This window comes from Sorex araneus, chromosome X (assembly GCF_027595985.1).
Source record: "Sorex araneus isolate mSorAra2 chromosome X, mSorAra2.pri, whole genome shotgun sequence".
NCBI lineage: Eukaryota > Metazoa > Chordata > Mammalia > Eulipotyphla > Soricidae > Sorex > Sorex araneus.
Genome location: NC_073313.1, coordinates 75,231,323 through 75,259,114, shown reverse-complemented (window position 1 = coordinate 75,259,114; position 27,792 = coordinate 75,231,323). Strand labels below are relative to the sequence as shown.

Sequence of the window (27,792 nt, the reverse complement as noted above, 5' to 3'; positions counted from 1 at the left end):
CTAGTGGCTAACAAACATAGATGAGGTGTTTCTATGATGAAATATTTATGGCAGGCGGAAAATGAGCAAGACTCAGATCTGTAACACAGGTTTGTTTCTTGCCCAGTGAACTAAGTAATCTAAATGAAAAGCTGGAGGGAAAAATACGATAGAAGATTTGAAGCAAAACAGATAATCAGTGATTTTTCTGGATTTAAGCTGCTTCAGGAAATAGGATTTCTGGAGGAAGGTGAATTAAATTCTGGATTGGAGCAAGGAATGCAGTGCTTGTGAATGATCTAAGTTCATCATTACTTAGCATATGGGGGCGGGCTTAGACACCAACATAAGGAACTCTGAATTGATTTCCCATTTGCCGGTGGCACTTTCCACCATTTTCCAATCAAGAGTTTCCATTTTTAAAAAGAGTAGAAAGTAATGGGAAAATGATTCAGTGTTCCCCCAGGATTAAGAGTCTTAACACGTCTCTTTTCAGACATCAACCAAGATTTGTGCAGAAGAACCTACTGAATTTAAAAGAAAAGGCATCCCACAGCTTCTGAGGAGGGTCTGAAGAAGAGGCCCATGGTTCATCTAAGAACTCTTCAGAGGCCTTAGTAAGTGTTTTAATCTCTGGTCTGCTTTTCCTTTGTTTCTCAAATTAGACTTACAAATAGTGATAACACTCAATAAATACTTGGGTTAGCCCAAAGGGAGGGGAACTATAACACCCAATGCATTCACATTCATGGCCTGAAGTTTTAGGCGATCAGTTTGCAGTCACCGGCTTCTCAAGTAGCCATTCAAACAAATTGGCTCTAATGTTTCCAATCTGACAAACAGCAAAAGTATAATCAACAAAATGAAATTATTCAGTAATTTCTCCTGCAACCATTGAAAACCTCAAGTAATTATAGAACCTGATTTCATAACAGGCGCCTTGATCTCAATTAACAATCTCATTTTAGAGACGAGATCTGAGGCACAGCAGTTAAATGCATTTGTCCTGGACCAAATTGTTTGGCAGTCTCTTCATTCATTCATTCATTCACCGAAAATTTACTGAGAACTATTTGTATAGTATTGAAGTATACCATGAAGGAGGCAAAGGAATTAATACCTATAATTTATGTCTTGAGCTCTAACTAGATCAATGAGATCTCAGCATCAGTTTAAGAACTTTATCCTTGTTAATTTATTAATACTTATAACAACCAGAGCATGCTGTATTGATGAAGAAGCTAAGGTAAAGAGAAGATAAATGAGGTTGTTCGGGTAGGAGGTGGTGGAGCCAAGATTGAAATCTTTGCATTCTGATCTTGTATCCCATGTTCTTAAAGCTCTTCTGCTCTCTCTCCAGTGACTTCCCCTGGTTTCAGAGGGTAATGAGAAGTAAATAAAAGAGCTACATATAATGTCACTAGCACACTGAGAATAGTCTCAATGTCCAAAGTAGTGGGGGTGCCCCAAAGAAGGCACTAATTCCTCAGTGAGGAGGAAGGTCAGAATTGTATTTGACTTCAGAAAAAAACCTTACTATAGATGAATATGGGAGTCAAACTGGGTAATGAAATTGGGTAAAACGAGATTCTTATCCAACAACTGGAACTAACTCTTCTTACCTGGACATCTTACTTCCCCTTAGCTGAGAGAACCCACAAATCTTGGATTCTTATTCCCTTATACATTGAATAACTTGGCAACAAGTAGATCTCATCTCGTAATGATTCTCCAGGAATGTACTTTCTGTGAAATATTGATTACTGAAAAGATCATAAGGCATTTTGGGATGCAGAAAAGTACAGCGTGCTCTGTGGATATTTTATTTGGTTTGGTTTTGGTTAGGGGGCACATCCAGTGGTGCATAAGGGCTATTCCCAGCTCAGTGCTAAGCAGATGCTCCAGGCAGTGCTCAGGGATATTGTGGTGTCAGGGATCAAGCCCAGGCTTCCTGCAAGCTAAGCAAGTGCTAAGCCCTTTGTGCTAACTCTTGGGTCCTATGTGGATAGTTTGATGAACATTTGCAAGTTGTTTAATTCTTGCTTGTAACTGACTGTGTTCCTTTTCCTACTGATGGTGTTCCACACATATTGTTAATGGGATGTTCAAGTATACAGTAGTTTATCGATTTACAACTGCCATCAGCAGAGGGTTTAGTAGAAGTAATCCCTTTGGGAAGATGCCAATCAAAATGGAAATTAAATTGGCAGGAATACCACAGTGAGTCAGGCATTCTCCTCTTGCCATGGCTGAGGTGAGCTTGGAGACTTGAGATTTGCATGTGGGCAGTTATTAAATGATTTTATTATGGTGATAAAAATTTAAGCTCACAAATGAATTAAAGATCATGGGGAAATGACTGTTCAAGCCAGATAATCCTAGCAATTCCTCCATGTAGATTTTAATATTCCTATTGAAGATGAGCAACTAGGATTTGGTTGGTATTTGAATAAACTGAAAAGACATTAAAAAATTTCTGAATTTTCTCTTCCTGCCTCTAACAGCATTTTCTATTTTCATTGTGAGAATATTGGTATCCTTTGGTCTGAAAATAAAAACTGTTAAAGGAAATAACATTGCCCTATTTCATTACACGAGGAACTAAAGCAATATAGTATTTGTATAAATGTGTTAGTGCCTGTGTGACCATGTGTGTGTATGTGTGTGTACATCATGCTTCACTCTAGCACTGCTATAAAGCCAATACCTCAGCCCAATGTTCATCATCATTATGAGGACCTACAGGAACCTGTCCATTAAGCTAAGACTTTAGGTTCCAGGTCGTTCTAACTGTTCTCCTTCATTCAACTCATCCCTTCCAGAATGGGAAATGCTTTCCAGTAAGATAGTTAATCAGAGTGTCACCTTGGTGCTAGACTGTAGCACTGTAGCACTGTCGTCCCATTGTTCATCGATTTGCTGAGTGGGCACCAGTAATGTCTCCATTGTGAGACTTGTTGTTACTATTTTTGGCATATCGAATACACCATGAGGAGCTTACCAGGCTCTGCCATGCGGGATACTCTTGGTAGCTTGCCAGGCTCTCCTAGAGGGACAGAGGAATCAAACCCGGGTCGGCCGCGTATAAGGCAAATGCCCTACCCGATGTGCTATCGCTCCAGAATTAGTGAGCACTAATATGTTTTCCTCACCCCTTTGGGAAAATTGGCTCATTCTAGGAGGAATTTTATGGAGGTGACAATACTATATCAGAATGCCTCTGATGGTGGTATTTTATAGTACCGAACAGGAGGCTGGGACAGCTTCAAACTGGACTCTTTGTCAAGTCCCTCAATTTAAAAATCACCTGTCATTTTGTACTCTGGATGAGTTTGCATATCAGTGTACACATAAGGTTGCTACGTGAGCTCTGCTCTACAGCATACATTAGTAAGTCATGCAAGCTCATTTTTCATTCAGCTCCTGTTCAGTCTTTCCTAACTTTCTAGCCAAGATTCTTGAAAAACAATGGTCTGTCAGCAGTTTCCACTTCCTCACTTCTTATTCATCATTTAGTGCATGGTTTAGTGCATGTATATTTATTTCTTTTATTAGCAGTTTTATTAGGTTTAACTCACATAAACAAAATTACCCTGGTTTTGTTATATATTATTACATATCTATTATATATGTATGTATATGTATTATAACTGTGTATAGTTGTGAATGATAGGTATAAACATGTTTGTATATATCTCCGTAGTATTTTTTTGGTACACATTTCAATTTTCTTTTGGAGAGGAACAACTGCTCCTTCTAAATCTCTCTTTATTACTCATCTCAACTTTCTGTTAGGTGCTTGAGAGATCTTCACATCTTTATGATTCTTCTGTTCTTTCCCTAGTTGCATCTCACCATCTTACTGTGCAGAACCGAGATTAACTGATCCCCTTTCCAATATAAGTCAGTCTATTGTTTGATTTTTTGTTTCATTGATACATATATTTTATATAATAATACATATCATATAAGAATATTAAGACTATATAAAATACTGTGAAGTATCTGTGCTGGCAGGGTTGTGGTGAAAAGGAACTCTCATTCACTGGTAGAATGTTGTCTGGGTCAACCCCTATGGAAAACTATATGGAGGTTTCTCAGGAAACTAAGAATTGAGCTGCCGTATATCCTCATAGTTCCACTTCTGCATATTTTCCCCAGGAAACAAAAACCTTCAATAAAACTGACATATGTTTACAACTGCTCACGTAGCACTAATAGCTAAGATATGGAATCAACCTAGGGTTACAAGGACAGATGAGTGGAGAATGAAGATGTTGTATCTACACACAATGGAATGCTACACAGCTGTAAGGAACAATGGAATCATGCAGTTTGCTTTGATGTGGATGGAATAGGTAGATATGCTGAGTGAAGTCAGCCAGAAGAAGTGAGGCAAACACAGGATGATCTCACTTATCTGTGGTATGTAGAATAACAGGACCAGGGAATACAGTATAACAGTGGGGGAATTCCTAGATCACCTTTGACCTCAGCGTATAGGGAAGAGGACAGATAAAGGAAAATTAAGCAGGGGGAGTAATAAAAGACATAGGAAGCAACAGGGGGTAGGGATCAAGGGGACTAAGGTGCATCAGTGGTGTAGAAGAAGAATATATATATTCAAATCAGAGTCAGCACTGAAATGGTGAAATCCAAATCTCAACAATCAAACTTGTCACGGTGACAGGCTGGGGGTGAGGGATGGGGGAGTGGGAGTGGAAACCTGTGGACAATGGTGGCGGGAAGTTGACACTGGTGGTAGGATTGGTGCTGGACCATTGTATGCCTGAAACTCAACAAGAATAACTTTAAAAATCATGGTACTCTAATAAAATAAAAATAATTAAAAAATATATGTGGGCCAGGAAATAGTTCAATGGGCTGAGTGGATGCTAAGCATGGAGGAGGTCCAGTCTGACCCCTGGAACCTCCCTGTGACAACCACTAGGAGGATGTCCAGGCTTAGAGCTGGAAGTCACCCCTGAGCACTGAAGACTGTGACCCCCAAGCAACCAACCAAACAAAATTATATATACATATATATAATATAGAGATTTACATGTGTTTGAATAACATATGTGCATATATCCGCACATGTATGAATTATGTATACAATTTTTGAAATTAAATTTTATGTTTTCTAACAAGGTTGCTATTTTTTCACAATGTGCTATTTGGAACTTAGAAATTCTACTTTTCCCTTTATCCTATTGAATATCTTGAAGATACTTAAAGTCTCTTTTATATACATCCTTATTATGCAACTTTTCTGGGATATGAATTACTCTGTTTATTGTTACTGCTGACTCTCCCTGCGGTGGTTTATTTATTTTCCGTCTCGCACTGTAAATCTGACTATAGGCTCACCTTCAGCCAAAAAATTATATTCTGTAGAAGTCCCTCATGAAACCTGGATTGTAGAATTATCTATCACCACAGTTTTGTGCTGCCTTTCTGTAAGTACTCTATGGTTTCACTGACTACAGTTCATTTTTTAAGTTACAAAGCTTTCGTGATTGAGTTTTAGTCTTAGAATGCTCCACCACCCATCCCTCCACCAGTGTACAATTCCATCACCAATATCTCCAGTAGCCCTGATGCCACCCCCCATGCCATCCCACTCCCTTCTTTATGGCAGGCACTTCCCTTTTTACTCTCTCTCTCTCTACTTTTGAGCATTAAGCTTTGCAATACAGATACTGAGAGGTATCATGTTTGGTCCTTTCACAGGTCAATTTTTATATTTAGTTCCCAGTTTATGTACAAATGCAAATATGTGGCTCTGAAGCCTTATGAACTCAGTGCACCTATTGTCTGCATCCTAGGCCTCAGGTGTCCTCTTTTTAAAACATGAACTGGACCAGACATCCTGGCTCCTAAATTTAGAGAAATTCAGGATTGTGGGTGAGAGTTACTGTTTCAAGGCATATATCCAGTTATTGTATTCTTATTTATTTCTTGGTTTGTCTGTCTGGGGGCCACATCCAGCAATACTCAGGGCTTATTCCTGGCTTTATGCTCAGAGATCACCTCTGGCAGGGTTCAGCGAATTATATAGGATGATGTAAATTAAACCTATGTCAGCCACAAGCAAGGCAGCAAGCACCCTACCCTCTGTATTATCACTCCAGCACCCAGTTATTGCATGCTTAATGGCCATTTAGCTTCCAGTATTGCTTTCTTTGGTTTCATATTGCCATTTTATTGCAACACCTGATTTCTATTCTTCTACTTGACTATTCTATTATCCAAAACTTAAGGTAATATTTTATCCACTCACACAATGTGCTATTTGGAAATAGCAAATCACCAAATCACACCTTCCTGTGATTTGCAAGGTGTTTCTGCAATGCCTTAGTGCAACATATTGACTAGAAGTTTCTATTCACTTTTTATACCCATCTTAATATTAAACTTGCTGAAGAAGTTAAATCATTATCAACCACATTATTATTGTAGTGGATGACTGTTTCTCTGTCAGTTCACACAAACTTCTTAAAAGCATGTGATACTTCTGACCATCTTTTTGACATTTATCCACAGGCTTCTTTGAGATTCACATTATTCTGGTTTCCCTCATACCAATACATAAATTTTTTCTTCTTAATCAACTTTTCCTGTCCCTTTTTCTCTATTGCTCGTATCATTTTGGGAAAAATTCTTTTGGATTCCGCATTAAAATCACTAATTTTCCTCCTCAGTCTTCTCTACTTCTAAGTTCACTGTGATTAGTTCATGCATGCATTCAATAAATGCTCTTTGATCATTCACTATGTGACAGGTTAATAGTAATAAATTAACAAAAGCAAATAGTTCCATTGTAATCACAGGTATAAAAAGAGGACATAACATTATGGAAAGTGATGCAGAAGAAGCTAAAGCAGATTGGAAGGTCAGGGATGGCCTCCAAGAGGACCTGATACTCACTGATCCTAGAAATATGCTACAGACCTTGTCCGATGAATAGTGAAGGAAACAAGTACCACTGATGCTCTGGCAGCACTCAAATTCTCCTATGCTTTTGGACAGGACAAGGCTACTGCCAAACGTGGTACTATGGTATACTGATTTTTTGTGGGGAGCACATGGCAGAGCTCAGAGCTTACTTCTGATGGGCTTGGAGGACCATATAAAGTGCTGAGGTTTGAAGCTGGTTCAGATGCATGCAAGGCAAGCACCTTACCCACTGTACTCTCTATAGCTTCGGCATATTTTATATTTTAAATATTCCTTTCCAATGAATCTAGTCTCAAAACCCTCAAGTGAGAAGTTCCCTCTTTGTACCCATAGGATATCTGTCTCTCTTTCTATATATATAATATGCATATATATTATATAATCACTGTATCACTGTACCACTGTCATCCCGTTGCTTATCGATTTGCTTGAGTGGGCACCAGTACCATTTCTATTGTGAGACTTGTTGTTACTGTTTTTGGCATATCAAATACGCCATGGGTAGCTTGCCAGGCTCTGCTGTGTGGGCGAGATACTCTCAGTAGCTTGCTGGGCTCTCCAAAAGGGGCGGAAGAATTGAACCCGGGTCAGCCTCGTGCAAGGCAAACACCCTACCCGCTGTGCTATCGCTCCAGCCCATATATATTATATACATACATATAAGTGTGTATGTGTGTGAGCATGTTTGTGTACATATGCATAATATCTCCAAAACAAAGGGAAACACAAACGAAATCAGGACAAACAGACCTTGCTAATTCTTCTTTTTTAATACACTTAGCTCATATTCTTTGGCCTAGCAATTGCAAATTCTCACTCCTATTTCAAACAGCCTAATTGTTTCTTTTGCCCATAATGTCCTTATAAAAGCTATTGTGTAACTTATAAACTTATATTAAATTGGGGCCAGAGAGATTAAACAGCAGGTAAGCCACTTGCCTTGCACACACCAACCCCAGGTTTGTTCCTTAGTACCCCATATGGTCCCTAGATCCCACAAGGAGTGAGACCTGAGCACAGAACCAGTTCTAAGCCCTGAGCATTGCTGACTTGACCCTCCAAACAACCAAAAGATTATATTCAATATATTGGTATGTTTTCTCTTTTACATTGGTTTAAGTTTACTTGAAAGAACCAGCCTTAAGGGTGTCAAGGCAAATAACTTGCTACTCTGTATGTTCATGAACTTAGATAGCTCCTCTTGTGCTCTATATGCCGATAGTTTTACTCAAATTCCACTCACAAACCAAACCACTAACCAAGCCCGAATGAGGACATCTCGAAAAAGCCACTCAAACCATACAAATCCAAAACTGACTCATTTTCCAAAACTTGTTCCACTTCTCTTAATTCATGTGGATATTCAGGTTATTGATACTCTCTTGTTCCTTTCTGAATTCATCCACCACCTCGAACAAACTAGAAACATGGGTATTAGAATTATTCCTTCTTCCAATTCACATCCAAAGAACAGTCAAGCACTGCAACTTTATCTACCTAATAATTTTTTGGAAATTTTTTGTTAAGACTTTTATCTATTATTTATTACCTAATTTCACCATAGCCTCCTCTCTCACATGTGCTCAAACAATGCTGATCACTGCTGCAAATCCAACCACCAAAGTCACGCACAAAGTCACATCCTGTGAACAAGTTTTAGAGTCTCACCACTAAGTCTCCTATTAACTGGACCTCAACTTCCTTGTCATCCAGTTCCCTTGACACATTACCTCTCTGAAATATACTGTATATTTCAGACATTTCAAAGAAAGTATCTTCCCCCAAACACCCCCTCCTGCCCTTTAGCACCCCCTCCCCGCTGTTTTCACAATTCTACTCCCTCCCACTCAGCAAATGCTTCAAGATTTACCTCAGGCATTATTTCCTCTGGGAAATCTTCCCTGACAACTGGCATGTAAAGTCACAGTTTCCTCTTCTCTGCTCCACAGCACTGTATACAGATAGCTTTTATGCTATTTCTAATATTCGTTTCTCCCTACTTTGTTTGTCATGTCCACCAAATAGTGAACTCCCTGAGGCACGGTCTGGGATTTGAGTACTAAATCCCCACATCAGACAGAATAGAGACTTAATAAATGACCATTTTGTGGCTAAACGAATTTTCTATATTTTCCTTTCTCTGTTTAGAAAGAAGACATCAAATGGGCATCTAGATGCAGGACAGATGAATTTTAGTAAAAATGGATTCATGTACAATGCATGTTAGCATGTGTATTTTAATTACCAACAGAAAAACAATAAATCAAGGTGTTGAGCTATAAAGCAAAAGACTACTGGTTTCTTGTGAATGCAAAGTTAAAGCAAATTTTGAATTAGATCGATCCATATTATAGCCATATTCATATAGTTATACTATTCCTTTGGGTATACAACACAATTTTTGTAGTCTCAGAGCTATATGCCCAGCCTCTAAAGTATGCAATATTTTGAGGTTGACAGAGCACTTTACACGATTATCTTGTTTTCTCTACATGAGAACAACGGAGGTAGTCAGAGAGGTTTCAGTTGGCTCCATTTTACAGAATAGAAACCTCTTTCTTTTTTCAAATGATGGTTTGAGGAACCAATTGGGATGGGAGATGCATGCCGAAAGTAGATAATGGACCAAACATGATGACCTCTCAGTGTCTGTGTTGAAAGCCATAATGCCCAAAAGTAGAGAGAGAGTATGGGGAATATTGTCTTCCTTAGAGGCAAGGGGAGGGTGGGAAAGGGGGGGTATACCCGGGATATTGGTGGTGGGGAATATGCACTGGTGGAGGGATGGGTGTTTGATCATTGTGAGATTGTAACCCAAATATAAAAACTTGTAACTATCTCACGGTGATTCAATAAAATTTAATTAAAAAATATAAAAAGAAACCACTTTCTTTTTTCTATATTTTTATTGAATCACCATGAGATAGAACAATTAAATTTTTTTAATTATTGAATTTCAGTCATACAATGTTACAACACCCATCCCTCCACCAGTGTAATTTCCTAGCACCAGTGTCCCTAGTTTCCCTCTCACCACTTCAAGCCACCCCCTCCCTAGTCTGCCTCTTTGGCAGGCACCTCTCTTCTCTCTCTCTCTTCCTCTCATTTTAGGCATTATGGTTTGTGATACAGGCAGCCATATTTTGCTTAATATCACACAATTTATTGATTGATCAGGACTTTCCTCATTCTAATGAGGAATTTTAATGACATACAAATAGTAACAAGGAGAGGAAGTCTGAGAATCAAAGAAAAATACATAGGCGGGATAGAAGCAGAGAGACATAGTGTAAAAGTCCAGCCTGCTTTCAGTCCCAGCATTTCTAACTTCTAGCATGGCTCTCTTTCAGCCTCATTAGGCTCTCTCTAAAAGCGTTAGAAACGCTGGGTGGTGGGCTGCGGTTTTGTTTGCTTTAAAAAGGAAAACGGCAGCAAGAATTTTGACCTCACCAAGCAACTTGCCTACTATCTATTAGAATAATCTTCCATCAAATGCAAGCACTGAAAATTAAATCCAAACGTGAATTACCGCAATTATCTCACTTGGGCCAGAAACCTAATCAACCAACAGACAGCAGCAAGGTGAAATGAGCTTACAAAGAAAATTGGTCCAGGGAAGTGCAGGGACCCAGGTTTGTTTTGCAGAGCTACATATATATATAAAGAAATTAATTTGATCAAGAGAGGCCTCGGTTTCTAGTAAACTAATTCAATTTTGGTCGCATCCCATTTTACAGGCATCCACCTGCTCCTAGTTTGTGATGAGAATTTAAACAACAATATCATGTTACTGAGATCCTATGCCTCAACTAGAATTATAGGCACCATTTTTCTAAGTGTTTTACTTAAATTAAAAATGATAATACTTATAAATCCACTACAATGCTCACATTTCCAAGGCTCTTTTTCCAGCATAAACAAAATTAGAAAATGAAAAATATTACCTTTCTTGGCCTCTAATTTCTTCAGAATAGAAAAATGAGAGGTAGTCTTTATATATTTCAGAACCATGACCATGTAACAGGAAGACAAATAATAGTGATAATGATAATAATAACAAAAGCTAATATCTTTAGGATATTAACTGAACTAGGAACTGTTCTGAAGTAGCACTGCATTACTGTAGCACTCTCATCCAGTTGGTCATCCATTTGCTTGAGCGGGCACCAGTAACATCTCCATTGTAAGACTTGTTACTGTTTTTGGCATATCAAATATGCCACAGGGAGATTGCCACACTCTGCCGTTCAGGTAGGATACTCTTGGTAGCTTGCTGGGCTCTCCAAGAGGGATGAAAGAATTGAACCCAGGTTGGCCGCATGCAAGGCAAACGTCCTACCCGCTGTGCTATTGCTCCAGTCTGTTCTAAAGTATTTATATATATATATTCAATTCTTCAGTTCTCACACCATACTTATGATAGGGGTAATGATAAAATCTGAATATTACAAATGAAGGCTCTGTGAATTTATAAAATTGCCTAAGGTCGTGCAGCTAAAGATCTGTACAAAGGGACTAATAAGTCAGGTCATCTATAATAAGTCGGGAATAAAATTATGCAGTATCCCCGGTTTATACTTATTTGGACAGATAGATGGATGGTATGTTTTTTAGTTTATTTGTGACTTTTGATCTACGCCGTCTATCTTTTTTCTGTTCATTTTGTAATAAATTAGAATTCCAGTGATGGAGGATCAGGGAAATTTGAGCCTCTTCTTACTGAAATGCAATTTGAGGACGTGGGCCTAAAAAGGACCACATATCATTAGCCTTATAAAAAGTTATATAAATTTATATAAAAGTTATATAAATTTCTTTAAGTGATATTTCTTAGGTTTCTTCCCTTGATATTGTTTCCCTTATAGTCATTTCTGTGATAGAGTTGCAACTTTCAAACCACTTCTTCATAGGAACAGTTAACCTTGGTTTTAACATGAATTCAATGCCAGTGCTGGTCCCTAATTGGTGTACTCTGTTGATTCACTTGTCTACTTTTTCATCTTTTACCAAGTTTTCTCATCATTATGACTAGTCTCACATGTTGGAAATCTGTTATGAATATCCAGAACTGATTCTTTAGGGTTACTTAACGTGTTTATTAAGAGCTTAATTAAACCTCAAAAGGGTGCGTTCTCTATCTTGGAAATTAACTCCATCTTAAACTCAGCTCTCCTCTTTCTCTCTCTCTCTATATTTTCTGATATTTCTCTAAAAAACCTATTTTACTTAAAACGATTAAACCTCAAGAGGGGGGTGGAGTGAAGTACAGTGGGTGAGGCACTTGTCTTGCATGCAGCCCACTAGGTTTTTATTTTTATCCCTGAACACCTCCAGGAGAATACTTGGTGTTGAGCCAGAGGAAAGGACTGTGTACCACTGAGTGTGTCCCCCAAATGAAAGCAAAACAAGGCAAAACAAATAAGACTCTAGTGGAAAAACAGTCAACAGCAACATATTTGGGGGAAATTAGTTAATGAGAAGGAAAAGTTGGAATTTGCTCCAATCAGGAAAAGAAAATAATATAATAATGTGAATGATGTGCTTCATCTAGGATGTTCAAGATTTGATCATCCCAACAACCAACGATCATATATTTATTGAGCCTCCTCTGTGCCTGCCAGTGTGCTCAGTGATTTCATAAGTGTTGTTTTGTTTCATTTTCATTATGGCCCCGTAAAGATGGTGGTATTGTACAGATTTGGAAATTTAAGGACTGGGGAAGTTGAATCATACACACAAATTTAGACACAGATAAAATGATATAATCTGAAGAAAATGGTGCCACACAAATGCGTCTTCTACACTACTTTAGAACAGTTTTTGGTTCAGTTAATACTACAAAGGCATTTTTTTCCTTTTCTCGTTTTTTTAAATTTTACTGAATCATTGTGAGATAGTTACAAACTTTCATGTTTGGGTTACAATCTCACAATGATCAAACACCCATCCCTCCACCAGTGCACATTCCCCACCACCAATATCCCGGATATACGCCCCCTTTCCAACCCTCCCCTTGTCTACATGGCAGAAAATATTCCCCATATTCTCTCTCTGCTTTTGGGTATTGTGACTTGCAACACAGACACTGAAAGGTCATCATGTTTGGTCCATTATCTACTTTCGGCATGCATCTCCCATCCCGACCGATTCCTCCAGCCATGATTTTCATAGTGACCCTTTTCTATTCCATCTGCCTTCTTTCCTCCACTCATGAAACAGTCTTCCAGCTATGGGGCAATCCTTCTGGCCCTTGTATCTACTGTCCTTGAGTGTCAGCCTCATGTGATGTTATTCTATACTCCACAAATGAGTGCAGTCCTTCTATGTCTGTCCCTCTCTTTTTGACTCATTTCACTTAGCATGATACTCTCCATGTCTAACCATTTATAAGCAAATTTCATGACTTGATTTCTCCTAACAGCTGCATAGTATTCCATTGTATAGATGTACCAAAGTTTCTTTAACCGGTCATCTGTTTGAGGGCACTCGGGTTGTTCCATATTTTGGCTATTGTGAACAGTGCTGCAATGAACATATAGGTATAGATGTCATTTCTACTGTGCTTTTTTGCATCCTCGGGATATATTCCCAGAAGTGGTATTGTGGGGTCATATGGAAGCTCAATTTATAGTTTTTGAAGGACTGTCAATGTTGTTTTTCAGAAAGGCTGGACCAGTCAGCATTCCCACCAACAGTGAAAGAGTGTCCCTTTTTCCCACATCCACGCCAGCACTGGTTACTTTTGTTCTTTTGAACGTGTGCCAGTTTCTGTGGTGTGAGATGATATTTCATTGTTGTTTTGATTTGCATATCCCTGATGACTAATGATGTGGAACATTTTTTCATTTGCTTTTTGGCCATTTAATACTCCAAATGTATTAACTGCTCTTACTATTATCACTCTCATTAGCAGATGGAACTTACTTTCCATCTACTATCTTGATCAAGCTGCAAAAGATAAGGAGACATTATTGTGCATGTTGGAAAGTCATTTCTAACAATAGGGGCAGTCCCAAAACGATTAGACTAAATTTTCTTTGGATGTAACCAGAACCCTTTAACGAATTGTTCAACAGAGACTGGGGGATTCACTCAACAGAACATGCAAATATTTATCATATATTGGAGAAGGGATTCTTGAATTGAGTGCATTGCTATTCTGAATAAACTATTTATAGACACCTCTGTCAAAATCCTGATAGCAAAGACCATCAGAGAAACCTTTTGGTCATAAGAAGTTGGGCATGTGAAGCAAACTGAGTGAATGGAAGTCTCCCCTGATAGATTCTCAATAGTTGTTCAAACTGGGTGAGTTACTGAAGAACACTGATGGGGTTTTAGCAGCTGTGGTTGGTCAAAGGTGGTTTTAAGACAGAAGTTAAATTATATGGTCCTTAAAAAATGAGAACAGAATTTTCAAACTATTAAAGCTGCTGAAACAGCTGTGGTCCTATATCTGACTTATTTGGATGATGTGGAGCTCTTATTAAAACAGATTTCGCTACAAACAGGACAGGACGATGATATTACAGCCAGAGGAGACTAAATCATAACAAATAAATGCAATGTGGCATTCTGGATGGGACAATGGAGAGCTAAGTGGATTGGTGGAAAATCTGATTAAATCAAAATAAGTCTGGGGTCAGTTGATAGCAATGAGTCTTTGTTGTTTTCTTGATTTTTCATAGTGAAAATGTTTATGGTGATTTTATTAGTGAAAACTATGTAAACTAAGATAATAGGTATGTGGAAACTCTGTGTACTTTCTTTGAACATTTCAATAAATCTAAAACTATTTGTTCAAAGAATTTTTTGTTTAAAAACTGTTTTGCACATTATCACTTGCTTTATTTTGTAAACAATAGTACTATATGATATCACAAGGTGCATGGTTTTTTTTCAACCTGGATTTGGAAAGCAATTCAAAAGTTATCTAGTTGAACAGAGCTTCTATGTAACTTAATCCATGGGAAAATAAGTAATGAGATAGGATGTGTCTGAAATAAGACCTATATATAAGTAACCCTCCCCCTCCCACAACTTTTATAATTCTCTCAGTTACGTTTATAATTCTCTCAGTTAGGGGGACTATCTTGAGTACAAAAATGGAATTATACTGTATGGAGGAAAGAAAAGAGCTGCTGATGCATACACACATACACACACACCTTTAACTTTTAATTAAAAGAAGCAATTAAAGAATAGAGGATTCCATGATATTGTTACTAATAGTCTTTACCAGGCGGTACTGCTCCCTATATCTTACAACCAGAGGAGAAGTCGATACAGACCCAAATCAGCTTCTCTATGTTTCTCTAAATCAGAAACTGTTCCATCACTCCTAAACTGTGCTGTGAGATTCTTCAACACTAATATTGCCAGCACCAGGTACTGTGAATTTCTGATCTTAACCTCTTTCAGAGAGTGGCCTGCAGATGCTGCTTGCATTGCAGCAGAGGAAATTCCATTTAGGGCACTGAGTATCGATAATGTCATAGCTTCTTAACTTTGGGTTCTTAGCATTTATTTCTATTGATATTTATTTTATGTGCCCGAGAACCTTGATGTTCCTTTTCCTCTTACTTGCAAAAATGTGTATATAGTTGGTATGTGGACAAAACATGACTTTGCACTTGAAAAAATAAGCACCAAAACATAAGCAGCTTGTGCTCTGAGGGTGCATATACTTGGGGATTTCATATACAGCTTGTGGTATGGTTGCATGCACATTAAAAACAGCACTTAGTTTTGTCCCAGGGAACCTGTCATTTCCACTTTTCAAGCTATTACCTCGGTGGGAAATAAAAGCAATAATTTTGAGCATGAGCTTCATTTTACTATACCTAGTCTTGGAAAAACAGGAAAGCTACTACACTTTGAGTTTATATTTCCTAATTTTCTTACCTCTAAAGTAAAACCCCTATAAAAAATGAAACCACTTTGTTTTGAATTAATCAGAAATGCAATAATCATGGGAGTTTATCAGACTGCCATGCAATGATCTGTCCACTATAATAATCTATTGCATCAAACTGAAAAAGCCATTAAGTCTAGGAAGCCTGAAGTCTTCTAGTAGGCTTTCACTTAATTCAGAATAACAGTGAGTCAAACTGTGGAGGGATAATGCTCATGGGCTCTGTAACTAGAAAACTTAGGTGAGAATCTTGATTACATAATATGTTGGGTGTGTGACCTTGGAATGCCAATTCACTTTTCTGTTTCTTGGTTTGCTCAAAATAACTATAGCACCTGTAATTGTGAGAAAGAAATTGGCTAATATTTGGAAGGAGCGTAGCATATGCTTGGGATATAATACACACACTATCAATTGTAGCTGTGGATTCTATTTTTCTTTGTTCTATGCTATGAAAGTCAAAAGTATCTGTGTACATATTTTGACTTTTATATCCAGAACTTTCTATCTACTCTTGACCAACAGACGTGACCAATGCCCACTTACTGTTGACCAACAGAAGGGAATGATGTCCAGAGGAGATTCCAATGGCTATCTCCTGACCCTAAGTTGGTCTGAGCTGTCTGGGATGGAAAATAAGAACAGCAAAAACTTACATTGCATTTGCTGTAGATTACAAATTAGTTTTATCAATAATGAGCATTATTATTCCAATTTTTGATAAAATTGAGATATAGGGATACAAAGCAGCTTATATCTTAGAGGAAGCTAACACATACCAGAAGCAGAATTTAGGCCAAATATTCTGGTCTGAATCTTTGTTTTCTACATTAAATTTTAACATCATTATAATTGCTTATATTTGCTAAGTGCCTATTAAGTGTCCCATTCAATAAAAACCTTATATCTAATTCATATGATAACCCTTTAAGGTAGATATTATAGTTCCCTCAATTTAATTTTATTATTTTGGTCTTGGGAACACATAAGGAAGTGTGCAGGGCTTACTCCTGGCTTTGTGTTCAGAAATCACTTCTCAAAGAACCATATGGAGTGCCATGAATCAAGCCTAGGTCAGTTGCATGTAAGGCAAGTATTCTACCTGCTGTACCATTTCCCCAGCCCCATTGCCTTGATTTTAATGGACATGGAACATGATGCTCAGAAAACTGAATAACTTGGGGCTAGAAAGATAGTACAGTGGGTAGGGAGCTTAGCTCACACAGAGAATATTTGTAGTTTGATCCTCAGAATCCTATATAGTCCCATGAGCCCTGTGAGGAGTGACTCCTGAGAACAGAGCTAGGGGTATGCCTTAAGAACTAGAGGGTGTGACCCTAAACAACAAAAATGAAGAAAAGAGATGGAATAAATTGCTCAATATCAGAGAACCAGGAAATGCTAGTATATGTCTCTACAATCAGTGTTCTATTCATTCTGCCTTATTCTTTCTTAACAAGAACAAGAGTCATGATTCTTTATAAGTCAGAACTGTTCTAATGGAAGATGAAGGCAATGTAAAATTTCCGAAAGGGTTGGACAGTTACAATACCAACATTTTCTCTGGGAAATATGCAAAGCACTTTCATTATGAGGCTCAGAAAGTAATAGCTTTTGGTAAAGCACCCCACCTCCCGCCAATAGCTTGTCAAGATTCAACAAGCAATGGGGAGAGCTGTACATCTCTTCAAGAGAAGGAAAAATGTCATTGAAGCACATAAAGAAAACTTTAATATGAAATTCAAATTTGTTCAACCTTCCCGAGAATGAGGTTTTAGTGAATAAAATAACAGTCTAACTAAATCTCACAAGCATATCACTTTTTACATGATGAAATACAATCAGAAGAAATAACTTTGGAACAAATTAATCTGATTGAATTATTTGGAAGAACATTTCTTCTAACTTTTCTTTGAAAAAAATTAGTCTATTAATGAGTTCAATACAGTCTCTGTGATCTACCAAGATACATACATAGCAAAATGTGAAATGAAGCCAATGGTAAATATCTCTTTGTTTTTAGATACTGGGACATATGGTTCACAAAGGATGCTCTAAAACTCTATAGTGAACAAGAAGGGACTGAAAAATGCAATTTTATAACTCCATGTACTTCTCATCTGTTACTTTCATATAGTACTTTGCTTTTTAATTTTGTGTTACAGTATCTTCCAGGTGCCAGGGAGATATTACAGTGGGAGAATATTTGCATTGCATGTGCCCAATTCATGTTCAATACCTAGCCAGGAGTAAGCTTTTAGCACTGCTACACATGGCCCAAATGAGTGCATCAATAAGTAAACAAACGAACAAAAAATGTCTTACAAGTTCAACAAGGTCATAAAACTAAATATGCAAAATCAATCAGAAAATCTTACATTTTAAATATAGTGGTGACTCACCCACAATTTTCTATTATCAAGCCACAGTTAAAACAAAATTTTTAAAGTAAGGAAATGTATACGTTGTTGAAGGTTCTCCTATGCAGTAAAATATGAGCACATCAGTATTAAATAAAAGCTTCTGTGAGTCATTGTACACCATGCAATGGTTGATTTGCCTATGCTTTACTCTAAGTTGGTATAATTTTCATAATTATCCTGTTTGGGTTCTGTGGGTTATGAATCCAGATTCTCTGAACTTTCATAGGGTAGTCTAGTATTCAAATGTGGGTAAATATAATGTTTTGCCCTTCACACATCCTTTGTTCCTTTTGTTACAGCTGCTTGGACCTTCAGAGACCTTATATTGAAAATTTACGAAGGACAAAGTCTCACTTCTCAATTGGAGACTGTGTTTAACCAGACCACACATGTAAACACTTAATCAAGTGTGCATTATATTTTGGACTATTGGGTGGTTTGTACACATCCTTTTAAAATATCATTTTTTGATACTTCTGTGATAATGGTACTCAAGCACAAGTCTAAGATTATGGTATTTGAATTTTCTAAGTATCAGTTTTCTAGAACTGGAGCTATAGCACAGCAGGTAGGGAGTTTGCCTTGCATGTGGCTGACCTGGGTTCGATTCCTGCATCCCTCTCGGAGAGCCCGGCAAGCTACCGAGAGTATCCTGCCTGCATAGCAGAGCCTGGCAAGCTACCAGTGGTGTATTTGATATGTCAAATACAGTAACAACAAGTCTCACAATGAAGACATTACTGGTGTCTGCTCGAGCAAATCGATGAACAACGGGAAGACACTGCTACAGTGCTACACTTTCCTAAAAAACTCAGAGAAAATGAATTAGAACTCCTCCTGCATTCTAAGTTTTACCTAGGTAGGAATAAGTAGGAACCAGTCATCTGCCACTGGAGGGAGGGAGATGGGGAGAAAGAGGGAGGAAGAAGGAAGGGAAGGAGGAGAGATCACACTCCTCAACTTTAGGTATAAAGTACAGGGAGAAGAGGAACAGGAATAGGAATAAGAATAGGAGGAATAGAAAACCCCACATACATTGAATATCATGCACACATGGAGTATTACTGTGTCTCTATACTGCTGTCGTAGATGAAAGGAAAGAGAGAACTCCTCCTGATACAGAGTGTGCTGAAGTATGGGGTTAAGGAAGAACAGAGAGAAACAATCTAGATTCTCATATTGGAAATTCTACTAAAGTGAAAACTATGATCTTCTAAATAAATTAAAAGATTATGAACAAAACATCAAGGAAACACGTAAGCTGGAGAGGTAGTACAGAAGGTAGAATATATTAATTTTGATCCCCAACACTAGAAATATTCCCTGACTCTGGCCAGAATTGATCTTTGAGCACAGAGGCAGGAGTAAGCCACAGACACTACTTGATATGTCCCCAAACAAACAAAATAAAAACATGAAAACAAAATTTCTATTTCTGGAGAGGATAAGAAGAGAAGGGAATCCTTAAACAATATTGGTGGGAACATAAATTAGTGCAATCATTATGGCTATACCTTAAAAACACTGCAAACAAATTCCATGTTGTACAGTTATTCTACTTGTGAATATACAAAATACAAAACGGGTTAATATTTAGCTATAAATAAATATGAAAATGCTGCCATTTGAAACAGTCTGGATAGACCCAGAGTGTACGATGCTAAATGAATCACTATCACTATCACTATCATCCGGTTGCTCATCTATTTGCTAGAGCGGGCACCAGTAACGTCTCCATTGTGAGACTTATTGTTACTGTTTTTGGCATATTGAATATGCCACGGGTAGCTTGTCACACTCTGCCGTGTGGGTGGGATACTCTTGGTAGCTTGTCGGGCTCTCCAAAAGGGGCAGATGAATCGAATCTGGGTCAGCCACGTGCAAGGCCCTACCTGCTATAAATTAGGAATAAAATAAATCAATAATAAAATAATGGTTCCTGAAATGAATCAAATTTAACTAAAGCAACAAAACTCCTCAGATTCAGGATAATATAACTATAGATATATTATAGTTATATCTATATATGGTTAGGTATATAACTATCTAAGTATAGTTATAAAATACTAAACAAAATACTAATGAGTAAAAATACTAATGACCAAATAGAAGAAAAGAAATTTCCATCTGAGGAAATTGATATTAGCTTCTTTTCCTTTTACATAATAACTTGTGTTCAAATAAAAATTAGACAAATAAAACTAAACGATTTTCAAAATAGGAAGGAAATAGGAAACATTCCTAAGAGATAAAGATTCAATAGAAGTCATTCCATAAATGGCATTGCTAAGAAAATGATCAAACAGGGACTTAAAACAGTTATGATAGGACCTGGGAGTTAATCCAAGTGTAAGAGCTCAAGCCCAGTCGGTCTGAGACCCAGAATCCAATCCTTGACCTCATATAGCCTCTAAAGCACTGCTGTATATGGCTCTATTCATAATTAAAATAAATTAAATTAAAATACTTATGTTGAATATGCTAAAAACTGAGTATAAAAGCAGAATAACATATATGAATGGATATGAACTTTGAGCATTGAGATGGAATTATAAAAAGATAGAACAACTAAAATGAAGCATAGAGTATGAGATGATGAATTTTACCAATAATTTTAAGGTACTACCAGTTGAATGAGCATAGTATAAAACAGAATTTGACATTTGGATACATGTCGTTATAAAGTATGTAGGAAGCAATAAAAACAAGAACTGGAACAGAGTTCCCGGTATCTGTGGAGCAATGGCAATTCATCTGAAAGAAGAGTAATTGGCATCCCTGGAAGAGAAGAAACATAAACAAGCAAAAGCAATATGTGAGGGGATTATGGTCAACAAAATTTCAAAATTAATTTGGACAACTGCTAGATACCCAGAATCATTAATAAGACAAACAGAAACTAGCTAGGTATATTATAGTCAAACCAAAGATTGGGAGAATCTTGAACATATCCAACTAAATACAAAATAGAACTAGGATAAGAATAACATAAAACTTCTTGGGGCTAGAGAGATAGTATATTGTGGATAGGGCAACTTTCTTGCATGCAGCTTACCCGGTTTTATTTCTGACATCAAATATAGTCCCCTGTGCACTGCTAGGAGTAATTCCTGAGTGCAGGACTAGGAGTAAGCCCTGAGCATCACTGGGTGTGACCTCAAAGCAAAAAAATAATAATAACTCCTTGTCACAAATAATGTGACAGAAGACAGAGACAAACCAGTTCATTTGCTGAAAGAAAACTGAAGACTGTCAAGGCTGGAGAGATAGTATGAGGAATACTGATCTTGTATTGCATGTAGAGAAACTGGTTTTGATTTCTGGCACTACCTCTGGTCCCTTAAGCATCACCAGGGTTCACTCCTAAGCACAGAACCAGGAATAGCTCCTGAGTACTTGCAGGTATAAACTGAACCCTCCAACCAAACCCTCAAAATAAATAAAGCCTGTAAAACCTGAATTACATATCAAGGCTCCCAAAACACTTTTTACTTTTTTTGAAGATGAGAGTGAAAAAATTAGAAAAAGAAGCTGAAATAAATTTTTCCTGTAGATGTACACTAATAAATGCTCCAAATCTTATTATATGAATGTAAAACGATTACACACAAAAATACAATCCTGGAGAAATAAATTTAAAATCTTATGACTTTGTTTGCATTGGGAAAATATTGTCATAATAAAACACCACCACAATAAGGTGGTTCATAATACCTATAATTAAAACACATGACAAAATTATCACAAAGGCTGAGTGAAATAATCGGAAGGATAATTATACAAACTCTTGAACTTTGTGTAGCAATAGAATAAGTAACAAAAACAGAGGTGAAGAAACAGATTGTAATCTTGAAATAATCGTGTAAACGATGAAAACGGGAACATGATGAAGATAATGAAACAGTGAAATCGTGAAAATGATAAAAATGATGAAATTGTGAAAAAGATGAAAACTTAATCTTGTAAACGAGAAAATCTATACAAATAATATAATATGAGGGGCCCAGGGAGAGATGCAGTGGCTGAAAGTACTTGCTTTGCTAGCATCACACTATGAGTTAGATCCCTCATCCTCCTGCCCAAATACAGTGAGAATGGTCCTCGCAGCTCTGCTCTCTGGGAATTCCAGGACTCTCCCCTCCACAACACACAAATGTGCAGTTTGTGTTAGAGCCAGGTATGACTAACAGTGCAAATAAAGTTTGATGAGTGCCATAAAGCGTAGTGCAAACATTGGCGAGCAGTATGTGAGCGGTACAGCAACTTCCAGGAAGCAGTACAATCAGAATGTATGCGAACACTACAACTGAGTGTGAACACGAGCAAGGATGTTTGTAACTACTACACGTCAAATGTACAGCTCCCGGTAAGCACCATGGCCAAGTGAGAAGGCAATCAAGTCTGTGCAACCCCCAATTGTCACAGCAGCAACAAAAGGAAAGGAAGTGAGGTGAGGGGGAAATGTAAATAAGAAAAAACATCAATTAACTAAAATAACGCTAAAAGGTGAAACAGGGAAATGAAGAGAAGATGGGGGAAATAAGTATCTGGATTTAAAATGAAGATTTAAATAAAAAACTATCAATGATTATGATAAAGATAAATGGTATAATAATTACAGAGGAAAAAGCATGATTTGGGAAATGGATGTACTCAATTATATACTATTTAAAAAGAGATAGACTGTGTTTTTTCCTTTTGGGTCCCACCCAGCGATGCACAGAGGTTATTCCTGGCTCATGCACTTAGGAATTACTCCTAGTGGTGCTTAGGGGACCATATGGGATGCTGGGGATCGAACCTGGGTCAGCCATGTGCAAGACAAACTCCCTACCCGCTGTGCTATTGCTCCAGCCCCGAAAAAAAGAGATATACTTTAAACATAGAAGCACAAAAAGAAGTTGAATATCAAAAAGTATACTCAGTTTAAACAGTAAACACAACAAAAATAGTGTGGCTGAATTGACATCAGATAAGGTATAAGATATAGACATGAATACTACTAGATATAAAGGAAGCTTTATAATGGTAAGTAGTCAATTTATCAGGAATACAAATTTCTATGCGTTTATATCTACAAATAAAGATTCTATGAAAGTGAACCAAAAACCAATAGCAATGATAAATACACAATCATGACAGGTAGTAAAACATAGACAAAACATCAGAGTGTAGAAATGGGTACTATTAAACTGTTTGACCTGATATAAATTTATAACATGCTACACTAATCAATAGCAGAGAACACATTCTTCTTACAGGCACATGAGATATTCACTAAGTAATTGTTAAATTTAGCTATAAAACAAGTTTAAATTCATTTGTAAGGAAAAAAATCAATGTGAACATATTTGACTGAATAATATTAAATTTAAAATCACAATGAAGAATATAAATAGACCACTCCTCAAGTTTGGATATAAATATCTTACACTGAAATAACATGTGTTAAAGAAAAATCCAAAATAGGATTTTGTAAAATAATTAATGTTGAATGATGATTAAAATTCTATATATAAAATATGAAACAAACATAAAGTTGTCTACAAAAGTATATGTACGATGTATAGCTTTAAATTCTTCTACTCGAAAAAGAGGAAAGTCACAAAATAAATGATTTATATTCATCCTATGGAGCTAGAAAAATACCCGAATTCAAAATATGTAGGAGGGACCTTGCAAAGTTGCCCAGAAGCAAAGTGTTGCAAGAAGGACTGTCTGGGCAAAGTTGGCAAGAGCCGGTGTCAGCCAGCACCGGGTGTCGGCCTTGAGCCTCCCTCACCTCCTAGTCACCACGCCCTAGACACAGAAACGGTCATGAGTGCTTAGCAAGTCATCCTAACTGCAGCATCTAGCCTTGGTTGGGATTGGACCGGGCCAAAGCAGGGTTGGAGAGGTGACAGTCCAACAATGCTGAACTTTCTGTGATTGGACCATCCTCTTAAGCCGAGACCCTCTATAACATATCTGTGTATTGAACAATAAAGTGAACAGCCATCAGCTGTTGCCGGAGGGTGTTTCTCCTCGCGCCCATTCTCCTTCGCCCCACGTCTGCCTGAACCCTGTGCGCAACGTGTCTGGGCACCGTTGAGTGGAAAACTATTCCCCAACATTCAAATACCATGAACTATAACCAGTGCATACACCTTTCTTCCTCATGGATCTCAGTTGTGTGGATCAGTTCTATAGTTGTGTTGCCTTTGGCCTTTGGTTGCTATCTTGCTGTGTATCTTAAATCCCACACACCGACGACTGAGACCATCCTGTGCCAATCCCTTTCTTTAGCCTGACTGCACTCAGTATAGTATCTTCTAGTTCCATCCATATTATTTAAACTGCAAGATTTTGCTTTCTTAGAGTTCATAATATTCCATTGTGTTTATATACTACAATTTTTTAAATCTATTCATCCATATGTAACAGTCAGTCTTTATTCTTGAATGTGATTTTGTGTTTTTTCCCGGAATGTCATAGAAATAGAACTTCATAGTATGTTGGCTTTTAGTTCTGGCTTCTTTCTGGAGATTTACCCATACTTTTCCATCAGTAATTTATATTTTTATTGCTAAATACTATTCTAAGGATATACCACAACTTGTTAATCACCAGCTAATTATATTTGCATTTTTATTTCTTGACCTGTTAAGAATAAAGTTACTTATCTATATTTTAAAAAAACAAAATATGTAGGAGGAAGGACATAATAAAAATGTGAAAAGAAATCGAAGACTAGAGAAAAAGAGATTAATTGCCTTTGCCAAAAGTTGCCTCTTTTCAAAGATTAATAGAATTTTAAATAGCTACTATGGCAAAGAAAAAGGGAAAAAATATCCAACTATTAATGAAATGAATTGAAATGAAGACATTACTACATGTGCCATAGATATTAAAAGGATAATGAGAAGCTGCTGCAGCTACACTATAATAATAGTAGTAGAACATTAAAATACTAATATATTTCAATAAAGAAGATATATAAGTGACCATTTAGCACATGAAAATTATTCACTATTAGTTATCAGTCAGGTGCAAATTAGTACATATATGTATATATATATACTTATTCCTTTTTGTGTATATATATGGATAAGTAGAAAGCAAATAGCTAATAATTCCCAGGTTTATTACCTGAAACAATCTGAATTCTTCTTGGTGGGAGTATTAAATGACGGGGTAGAGCTCCATAGTAATTTACAAGTTAAATTTTGATTAACCTTATAATCCACCAATTTTCATCCAGAAGGAAGAAAAACATGTGCCCACAAAATATAATTATTATTTCTTTTTTTTTGTTTTTAGGCTATACCAGGTGTTGCTTAGGGTTACTCTCGGCTCTGCACTCAGGGGTCACACCTGGCTGGGCAATGATCAAACCTTGGTTTACTGCATGCGAGGCCTTGCATGTTATACTAACTCTGTTATACTAACTCCTGACTTCTGAAGTATTATCTCTGAAAGGTTTACTCATTGTAGTTAAAATTAGAAAACAGTTGAGAAGCATACTGCTTAGCAATAAAGTGTAATAACTTACTGGTACATATAGACACGTGAGTAAATTTGAAAAACATTATTCGTGATGAGAGAAAATTGACATACAAAGAAACAAATATTATAATGTTTCCACACACAGGAAGTTCTAAAATAGGAATGACATCGAAATTATTTCAGTGGTGGCCTTCGTGGCAAAGGGACATTGAGTATGCAACTTTTGGGGAAAGTTGCAGGGCGGGGGTGATAGAAATATCCTTGATATTGACAGAGGAATAGATTTTGTTTTGTGTTAGTGTCTACTTAAGATCTGAGTATTTTACTGTTAAGAAAATGTTATCTATATAGCAAAAACTACTGTAAAAATTATACACATTCAAGTTTTTGTAATGGAAGAACAAGAAGGAAGATTGAAGAGACAATAATTATGTGAAGGAGAATGCATGCAGCAGCAAGAATACATGTAAAGGTTTATACAAATTGTTGAATAGGGTACTTATTAAAATGTAGGTCACGGCTTCCACCAAATCACCTACGAGTCTTCCATTTTAACCAATTTCACAGAGGAGACTAAGGTGCACACTAAAGTTTAACAGCAGTTGCACTGAAGAGTTTTCAGCTCAGAATGCAGAATATTAGCATATGGAATTAGTGCTTCTCAAAATGTAGAACTGAATGATTAAAATATGATTTTGGATATTTTGTGAGTTCTGAGATTGCTTTCAATGCTACAAAATCAGATATTTTATTTTAAGACAACTTAACATGGTGATGTTTTATTATGATGCTAAAATTTTAAGCATCTAACAAACTATAACAACATGAGATTATAATAATCTTATTTTATGTATATTAATAGTCTGTGTACTCATATAAAGTTTTTAAAGAATTTATTGTATATAAAAATAGTGTTGCCAGCTTAGAAGCCGACCTCGTATGTTGGGGGAAAAGGCAGCTCAGTTATCAGATAGAGACAGGACCACAAGTAACAGGTGCTAGGAGGGCCCACTCAGGATGGGAGATGCGGGCTGAAAGTACACTATAGACCAAACATGATGGCCACTTAATACCTCTACTGCAAACCACAACACCCAAAGGAGAGAAAGAGAAAAAATGAATTCCCTGCCACAGAGGCTGGGTGGGGTGGGGGGGACAGGGCGGGTGTGGTGCGAGGGATTCTGGGACCATTAGTGGTGGAAAATGGGCACTGGTGGAGGGATGGGTACTCGATTATTGTATGACTGAAATGCAAGCATGAAAGTTTATAAGTCTGTAACTATGCCTCATGATAAAATAATAAAAAAATTTGAAAAAAAATAGTGTTGCTTCTGTTAATCACAAAACATCCTAAGATTGCTACTGGAACACAAAGACATATGTGTGGGTTGATAGTCACCAATGACTGTAAACCTGTTACATTGCAATTTTAAACATGAAGATCTTTTTTTCCTTTTTTCTTGTTTGTTGTTGTTTATGTGGGGTCGGACACTTGGCTGTGCTTACGCCTTATTCCTGTCTCTGTGCTCAGGGATTACTCCTGGCAGGGCTCATGGGACCGTACATAGTATTGAGAATCAAATCCAGATCAGCTTCATGCAAGGCAATTTCCTTGCATACAGTGATATCTAGCCAGCCCCCAAAACATATAAAGATCCCGCAGATATAACAGTAACAATCACCCAATCAACGAATCAATGTTTTTGCAAATCTATTATATCTGGGATAGTATGAAACTACAGGAAACTGTTTTAAAGATTAGATCTAATGTTCATTAGTGGGGAACTCTGTCTCATTATTTAATACAACCAACAGCACTCTTACCTCTAAAACAACATTAGTAAATACTCACATACCTTGCAAGGTGGAAAGAATTAGAATTATGCCTCTAGAGCATTTAAGCTGGGGACTGGTTTACTGTTGACGCTTAACAATGGTAGCTGTTTTCTTCTTGATCATAGTCTAACCATCAGGGTGGTTATTTAAACTCCCTGTTCAAATAAGAATGAAATGAAACTCCCTGTTCTTGTC

At 37.2% G+C, this 27,792-nt stretch overlaps 1 protein-coding gene across 3 annotated transcripts in view; it reads right to left on the bottom strand.

Annotated features, from left to right (window-relative positions):
- FGF13 (fibroblast growth factor 13) overlaps positions 1-27,792 on the bottom strand; it is a 584,235-nt gene that overhangs the window by 87,523 nt on the left and 468,920 nt on the right. The gene's annotated exons all lie outside the window — the stretch shown is intronic.